Source organism: Benincasa hispida, chromosome 11 (assembly GCF_009727055.1).
Source record: "Benincasa hispida cultivar B227 chromosome 11, ASM972705v1, whole genome shotgun sequence".
Taxonomy (NCBI): Eukaryota; Viridiplantae; Streptophyta; class Magnoliopsida; order Cucurbitales; family Cucurbitaceae; genus Benincasa; species Benincasa hispida.
Genome location: NC_052359.1, coordinates 16,254,924 through 16,264,130, shown reverse-complemented (window position 1 = coordinate 16,264,130; position 9,207 = coordinate 16,254,924). Strand labels below are relative to the sequence as shown.

Sequence of the window (9,207 nt, the reverse complement as noted above, 5' to 3'; positions counted from 1 at the left end):
ACTCTTGCTTGTGCGCCCCACTTATTGTTATAAAAATTCCAAAGATGGAGGAATAAATATTCCTTCTGTTATGCAATCAGACCATCAAATCTACGCAACAGTTAATTGTACACGTGTTGCAATCCTCCACCTTTGCGTCGCTCAGCTACGTCTTTCGATCGGGTGCTTGCATGCAGTGTTGTTTTTATATATCCGCATGCGGTTGAAATTCAGCTCGGGATCAACTGTCACATTACGCCGTCATTGCATTAATCATCTGTTCATTGTGGTTTGACGGGCACAAATGTGATAATATGCGTTGTTCAGTATCTTGTTGAGCCTTGATCGCAAGCGGTGACTTGGTTTCCTGCAAAATAAAGTAGAAATATCCTCTTCTACCATCTTGATGATGTTAATGGGTGTTAATTGCGATAATTCATAATTGTTGTATTTTCTGAGCTAATTTTCATACAATCGATGCATATTCCTTCTCTTTTGGGCGTAATATTTGAATAAGGTAGCATAAATAACTTATATTTCTACAAGTTATCAGGTTGCGAGGAGCTCAGTTGAACTCGGCAATGTCCTTTGCGGTCTATTTTCAGTCGCCGCAATCTATCTTATTTGGATTTGGAGATTGTGGATTGAAGTCGCCTGATTTTGGACACCATCTCATTCTTTTCTATGTACTGCTTTAATAGGCTCTCTAGGGAGGAAGATGGCGGCGCTTGTGAGATGCTGCTTGATTTTTCGGTTGACCGGTCATTCGTGGGAAAAATCCTGGTGGCCCTTCCTTTTGCGCATAGGTTGGTAATTCTGTTGTTGATTATTTTTCCATGTGAACTTGGGGTGGTTTCTCCACCCGAGGTTGTATGTGTTAAAGAAAGGATTGTTCTTACAAAATATACTGCTTGCGGTTCCTCGAACAGTCTTCCATCGAATGTGCTTCTCCACAAGTGGCACAACTCGTGCTTGTCTGATCAATTGTGTTGACCTTCCCTCTTTGCATTCTCGGGCTATTGATTGTGATGCCTTGTAACAGATTAATCATCGCATTCATTTGATTTTGTAGAGATGTGATGGCCCCATTGTTTATGTCACCTTTCTTGATTTTTAGTCGTTGATCGCTTTCCTCCAACTTCGTGATTCTTTAATATACGATCAAGAATATTTTTTAGCCTCATCATATGTTTTGTCAAGCAGACCTTCAGCTACTGCTGCATTGGCAACCATCTCCGATGCAGGGTTCAAACCGTGATAAAATATCTCCATCTAAAGACAGTCAGGTAAGCCGTTGTGTGGACAATCTGGCACTAATCTTTTAAACCTCGCCCAGGCATCACTGAGGGATTCGTCAATTTCTTGTTCAAACTTTGTAATCAACTTCCTCCTTCTTGCGTTCTCGGTAGGGGAAGTATTTCTTCATGAACTTTTCTACAACTTGTTCCCATGAGGTTATCTCCCCTGGTTCTGAAGAGAATGGGCCCATTTCCTTGCTTGATCGCACAGCGAAAGTGAGAACAATGTTAGTCGAACTTCTTCAGTTGAGATGTTTGGCAACACAAAAGTGTTACATATTTCAATAAAACTCTGGAGATGGACGTGCGGATCCTCGCCATGCCTTCCACCAAACTGTCCGGCTGTCAGAATCATCTGCAACATAACTGGCTTCATTTCAAACCTCGATCTGTTCAAAGCAGGCCTCATGATTCCTGGGGAGAATCATAAAGATTGTGCGACGCATAGTCTCAGATGGGTCTATTGCGGTCATTTTCCAGGAGAATGGGGTTTGCCATGATGTTGTTTGCATTTTCTGCTCTTTCTTCCTATTGTTCTGCCATATTGGGATTTATCTCTTATTGTTATTGGCGGTTGTCTCTCTATCTTCTTCAAAATGTTATTTCAATCTCTGGGTCGTAGTTAGGCTTAGGAACGTGTCCTTCGCTCATACGACACCTGTCTCTTCCCTTACCAAAGGAATGGCAGTGCACAGAGGTCGAAAGCTGCAATGAAAATAAAAAAGTTACTGTTAGCGCAATATGTACTATCTAGTCCCCGGCAACGGCGCCAAAAACTTGTTGCGTTGTAAATGTGATGCAATAATGGTATAAAATTGCAGTGAATTTTTATGCGTTGCACATGCATTCCTAATAAGATCCAAGTATAAATCTCTCTAGATTTCCTGGTAAGTCCACGGTCGAACACAAGGTCTACTGAGTTACTATGTGACAGTAAATTTGATTCCTTTGCGGTGGCAAAAACAAATAAGTTGGATGGTGTTTTTTTTTAGTATACTTCCTATGCGACGGATTCGAGTAAGGAGTTGATGAAATCGAGAATTACAATGAGTATGCGATGAACGGGTTGAGAAGAGATTTAGCTAACATTTCCTAAGATTGCGTTCAAGTTATGCGATCATGCTAAACCTACCTAAGAAGCCCATAGAATACAGAAGATGGCGTTGAAGGAATTAAGATATGCATTGATTAAAAAATGTATTAATGTTTTAAAAAATGTAATACAATAAAGAGACAAGAGTAGAAATGGAAGGCTAGATTAAAACAATCTCTTGCTTTTCATCCGAAATGCGTCAAGGCTGCTAGTGGCGCCATGGATGGATAATGAAGAAGTCTCTCTCGAGCTCTATCTCTGGTGAAAACTCCGGTCATCACTCGGAATTGGTTGTGGAGGTGAAGAATCCTCAAAGAAAATCTCGTTCATGCTCTCATCTGTGATTGCAAGCATCGGCCTTAAGACAAAAGCTCAGATGCCTTTAAGTGAAGGTCCAAGGCGCTATTTATAGAGCTTAAACGCCGACAGTGTTAATGATTGCATTCTACCTTACTACTACCTTTATCGCGATATGGGCAATGTCAACATCATCTTATCTTGTTGATACTCCCAAGGTATGCATTCATGCTTGTTTCTCCTGAGGTGTCAACGCATTCCATCTACCTTGCGAGCAGACTTCTATCACGATTATCCCTTTTGTTGGACGCAACATTCCATGTGGAGAACTAATCTTAATGACAACTCATGCGGTCAACCTTGCGACGGTTGATGCGTTGTAAATGTGATGCAATAATGGTATGAAATTGCGGTGATTTGTTATGTGTTGCACATGCAAGTTTTCCTATTAAGATCCAAGTATAAATCTCACTAGGTTTCCTGGTAAGTCTAGGGTCGAACACTTACCTTTGTAGCATGCTATATTTACTCGTTATGTATAACTATTGTTCAAAGAAAAGTTCTTCAAAGGAACCGTATTGTCTAAGGATCAATGTCCTAAGACACCTCAAGAAGTTAAGGAGATGAGACAGATTACCTATGTTTCTACTGGGACTACTGAGTTACTATGCGATAGTAAATTTGATTCCTTTGTGGTGGCAAAAACAAATAAGTTGGATGGTGTTTTGTTTGAGTATATTTCCTATGCGACAGTTTCAAGTGAGGAGTTGATGAAATCGAGAATTACAATGAGTATACAATGAACGGGTTGAGAAGGAATTTAGCTAACATTTCCTAAGATTGCGTTCAAGTTATGTGATCATGCTACACCTACACAACAGCATGTCATCTCCCAATGCATGTGATGTATACGATAATGTCGATAGGACTTATGTCTAAGCCTCTATTCTTATCTATGTGATGATGAATGATGCACACATACACAAGGTGACTGCATACTATCATATCCTATCTCTAGGGTGCATGCAATGTGTTAATAACAACAGATCTTATTCCTAAGTTTCTATCTCTTGCTTATACGGTTCTAATCTGACTTTTCCAAGCCTAGATTCTATCTTTAGACCACTCTCTCGAGCATCTCTAAAGGATGAATGACGCATACATAAGACCAGATGATCGCATAAAGTGAAGATCTTAGGTCATGCTAGCTAAGTACCTCTCAACCCATTCGGAAACTTAGCTACTCATGCGAAGTATGAAGAGATTGAACACAAGTTAAAATGAGATTTCCATTGTCTATAGAATGCAGAATACAGAATAACAATAGAATATAGAGATAAGAAGCCCAGTAGCAATGTCTTCCTTCCCGTGGCCTTTTACACTGTCTTTTCATTCTAACTCTACTCAGATTAATATCCTTGCTTCCGCAAGTGTTGGCCCTTTCTCCTTTTGTAGCACTTCCTGACAGTCTTTTGAGCTGTCCGGGAGTGATCTCTCGGCATCTTCTTCTCTTCGCCCGTTTCCATCTTCTAAGTATAACTATGAACAGACTAATGGCTAACTATCTTGTATATGATCTCTACTCTATATGGCGAACTTCTTTAACGATGGTGGCCTTCGGTATTTATAGAACTCAAGGTGAAAAAGCTTTTCTCCCTAATGATTACAATGATGGGCGGTCATTAAATCTCCTACTCTGATGCGGCTATTAATGGTCACCGAAAGTTGAGTGTACTTGCTACAGTGTGTCATTAGTGACTTGTCAACTAAATTCGGATTCGATCGTCATCAGCTTTCCGTCCATCATTATTTATTATGCTTTCACCTTGATGCGTCGTCTTTATGTGGCCACCTTCTTGAGCAACTTCTCACGATCGCATATGATCATATGACTTTGCGCTCGCAATCTTTCAGTGCATGCGGATACCTAATTTCTTGGATCACAATTTTACTTGTGCCGACGCATTTTTCCTACACAAAATAAGTAAATTAGCTGTTTTTATGTGATGAGCGCATGTGATCACAATTTTCCCAGTTTAACACTTTTGGACATGATTTTGTATATTTTTACCATCGCTCGTTTTACTTATTTGTGCTATAATAACGTGCATTTCTACCCGTTATCAGCGGTCTGGGATCGATGCATGCGATCAATTCCTGTAATATTTACAAAAATGGACACTTTGACCTGGAGTAACGCATGGTATAGGGTTAGTGAGGATTTTTGGTGCTGATTGACGCAAGCTGACTTTTCACATGAATTCTTAGTTTTATCGACGCATATTCTGCTTATTAGCCCTCATAATTCTAAGTAAAAGGCTACAATAGCTTATATTTCTACGAGCTATCACTGATAATTCATACAACTACATAATATAACGCTTATATTAAATATGATGCATGAATAATGTTTATCCTAAAGTAGGATTTTATACTATATGGCATACAATATGACAAATATTTAATTTAACCATACATCAAATGCAAAAATTAAATTAAACGGCAAATTGGATCGAATTTTGGTACTTTAAAATTAGTTAAATTAATATAACTAGTTTATATTAATCTAATTAATTAAAAAATGCAATACTACAAGGGAAAAACTACCAAAAAATGGAAGAAAAGGCTCGAACTCATGACCTCATGAACAGAATTGCTGCATGTGCCTCAGCCTCGGAGCATCACGATGGTGTACCCTAGTGTCGTGACCCTATGAAAAATCTTCTTTCGGCTCCGCATCGGAGCGCTAAATCACAAAATGCACAAGTTTGCTTTGAATTTGCATTCATCAGCAATTCTGGTAAAACTCGAGACCTGGACTTTACAAACTCGATAGCAATAATAAAGTCCAAAAACAATGGGCCCTTTACAAATTTAATCACTATTAAAACAATAAAACTAAGGTGTCAAGACACGAAAATACCCAATTGCAAACCACATTTAAAAATGAAAAATCATTCCAATACATTCATAATGCAAAACAAAAATTCCACCTCTTTGATTTTCGAAACAAATTAAAAAATTAAAATCGTACGATATGATTTTGATACCAATTTCAGGAATTGGAAGTGGAAGTGCGTAAACGTCGTATGATTTCAATTTCCATTTGAAACAAGACAGAAAATACAAAGAAGAACATGTGAACCTATTTTACAAGAGAAACACAATCTATACAACTTGCTTGAGAGGACAAAAGGAAAAGGATTGATACTTACCCTAGTAGACAATTACTCTTCACGTTTTCTCTTTGTTCGCCTCAAGATCAATCCTTCCCAAAACCAATGAAATTGGAACTCTTTTGGGTATCACTATGAGGACTTCCTCGTTATTCTCTAGGATGAGAATCAAAGTGGAGTTGTGGGCTCGCTTTGATTAGTTTTAGGAGAAAGGGAATAGATGATTGCTAGAGAAAAATCATCGTAAACCATTTTTTTACAGAGCAACACACAAGGAGAGCCATAGGAGGTCGAAGATCAATTCCCTATCTCTCTATGTAAATATGAACCAACTATCATGTTTAGAGAGGCGGGGTTGAGAGATTAATGGGGAAGTTATAACAAAATAACTTCCTCTCAAATTATTTAACATTTAGATAAAATAGATAGTAAATAACTTTATTATATATTAATAAAACTATATGTTATATCACATATAACGTATAATCTATAGTTTATTAATGTCTCATAAAACTTTATAGAATTAATATGAATCACATTCATATTATTAATTTTAATCTATAGTTTTTATATGAATCATATTCATATAATTAATATTTAAATCATATTTAAATATTTCTTTCTCCCATAAAACTTTATAATATAATGTATCACATACATTATATTAATTATATCTTATATGAATTATATTCATATAATTAATATTTGAATATGATTCAAATATTTATTTCCCTCACTAAAAGTTTATCTTATTATCATATACATTATATATATTATATCTTATATAATTAATTCCTTTTAATTAATTTAAACAATTCAAACTAATTCAAAATTAATTTGATTCTCATTAATCCTAATTGTGCTAATGAGGGGACCTTATGGACCTATAGATTGAAGCTCCAAGGGTATTTGATTAATTAATTGAACTTTTTAATTAAATTAATCGACTTCCATTAACTGTCTGTCACTCCACTAAAAACCGACAACTGCACTCTTCGCACTGTAGATATATTTCTCTATCCATTGGATATAACCCATCAACAGTGCATCGACCCTTCACAAATTTCTCATAAGTACAGCTGGACAAAAATTATCATTTTGCCCTTGTAGTTACCTTTAACTCCTTATATACCACTGATCCCTCTAATGAATAATTAGTTATACTCCAACTATAACTGAACCCCTCTCTAATCAAGAGAGGGTGTGGTGCCACATTGTTCAAGCCTTAAAATCAGCCCTTAAGGGAGCAATATCTCTACTTACCCTAACAATAGGGAATGAATGGATTTGCTACATTTCTAACTCTCCAATTAAACGAATCCCAAAATGGTAGGCATATTAACCCAGCGAAACTGGCCACTCTCACCCATGCAAATCAAAGAACCACTGTCATAGGCAAGAGTTCACAACTCACTCAGGATTCAGATCAAGTCAACTATGGTCATCCTGTACAGGATAAAGTAGGTCGTATAATGTAAGTCTCTTATAGTAACGGTGTTATAAAGAAAGACTATTCATTTCGTGGTTTGGTCTTATACAAACTCTATGTATAGGATATCCCAACTCACATGTCTCCACATAAATGATCAAGATCAGATCATTTGTAGTACTTTACAACAGTTGTAACAACTACAAAGTAGGTCGTATCCGTAATGTCACCAGGATAAGGTATTCAGCCTTATCCATTTACTACAGACCGTTTATGTCTCCACATGACTCAAGATTCTAGATTCTAGCTTCCAGGGTGTCAAAATTTCACTCCATATCAAATGAAAGAGCACATCGATGGGCCAATATATCTTGCAAGACAAATTGCAAAATGGAAGCAGGTGTCGTTGTAAATCCAACACCAAACCAAAACAATTGAGTTCTTTACATTTTTCCTATCGTCGCTTTCTCAAGAATGAACCACACAAGCTCTGCACAAGTTCCAACTAATGTTTATTATTTTTTTTCTTCTAGCTTTTTAAGTCATTATTGCTGAAATCCTTTTCAGTTAAAACTCTAATGGATGGAAAAAATCTAAAATTTACAGAATAACCTTGAACCCCCAATTAAAAAAGGCAAAATAGAAAAAGGGAGACTTTTCTTACCATTGGAACTCAATTTCTTCCCGTGCTTGATCCTCTCAAATTAAACTTGAGTTTGTTAAAAATAGAATTGATTATATTTAGTTTCTTGTTGCTAGTCTTTAGGGTTGCTATTCTTTGTGCTAGTCTTGTGTTATTTGTTTTAGGTTGTTAGTTTGTTGTTTATGGTGTACTTTGAGCCTATATAAGGCCTAATTGGAATGAAATTCAAGTAGAGTTTTATATCACTTCCTCTCTTTTACTAGTTCTCTCCATTTTTTTCTATCAAGTGGTATCAGAACCATGCTTCTGAATTAACCATGCTCGGTAGAATCCTCGGTGCTGAACAAAGATGTATAATGGAGCCTTGGAAGTAGTCATGGTATGATCCGTGATTGAACTCTATTGAATAGGTGGTATGCTCGGGTGAAAAGGAGTTACCCTAGATATGAGTTAGACGGATGGATGACTGTTTGAGGGGAGGCTCAGTGGTCCTTTGTTCGAGGGGAGGATTGTTGGGAATGTGACCAAAGTCCCACATTGGTTCATGGGTATATAAGTGAGGGTGACTATCTCCATTGGTAAAAGGCCTTTTGGGATGAAACCAAAAACAAAGCCACAAGGGTTTAGGCCCAAAGTGGACAATATCATACCATTATGGAGATAGTTTGAGGGTTGTTGCCCTTATCAGAGGTTTTGTAAACATTTGCATATGCTAGACCTCTAAGGCGGAGATGGAGTCGAAAATCGAAGGAGAAGTCAAAGATGGAGCAACATATCGAGGGAGAAGTCGAAGATAAAGCACAAATCCAAGAAGAAGTCGAAGATAGAGCTGTAAATCGAAGGAGAAGTGGGAGATGAAGTTGTAAATTGAAGGAGAAGTCGAAGATGGAAGCTACAAATTGAAGGAGAAGTTGAAGATGGAGTCGCAAATCAAAGGAGAATGGAAGATGAGCAAAGAAGTTTGAAAAAGAAAATTGAGAAGATGAATTAAATGTCTAGGGTAAAAAGAAATACTCTGTGAAAAGTGCTAATTTTTTCCTCTTTTTGTACATGATCACGCGCCTTTTTTTCACCTTTCCTGGTTTTCACTTTTTTTCTTAATTCTTTTTATAGCATTTTCTAGTAAAAGCTATCCTAAAATTCTATTGAATGTAATATTTGTTGTAGTGCTTCTAGCACTTAGTAACACTTGTAACAACTATAAAGCATGTCGTATCCGTAGTGTCACCAGGATAAGGTACTCAACTTTATTCATCTACTACAGACTATTTAGGTCATTACTTAAACATGAC

General features: G+C 37.0%; 1 non-coding gene across 1 annotated transcript; it reads left to right on the top strand.

Moving 5' to 3' along the window:
• Nucleotides 1-1,267: 1,267 nt before the first annotated feature.
• Nucleotides 1,268-1,374, top strand: LOC120092320. Its single transcript, XR_005486026.1, has one exon. It is a non-coding gene; the product is annotated as a small nucleolar RNA R71 (small nucleolar RNA).
• The last annotated feature ends 7,833 nt before the right edge of the window (nucleotides 1,375-9,207 follow it).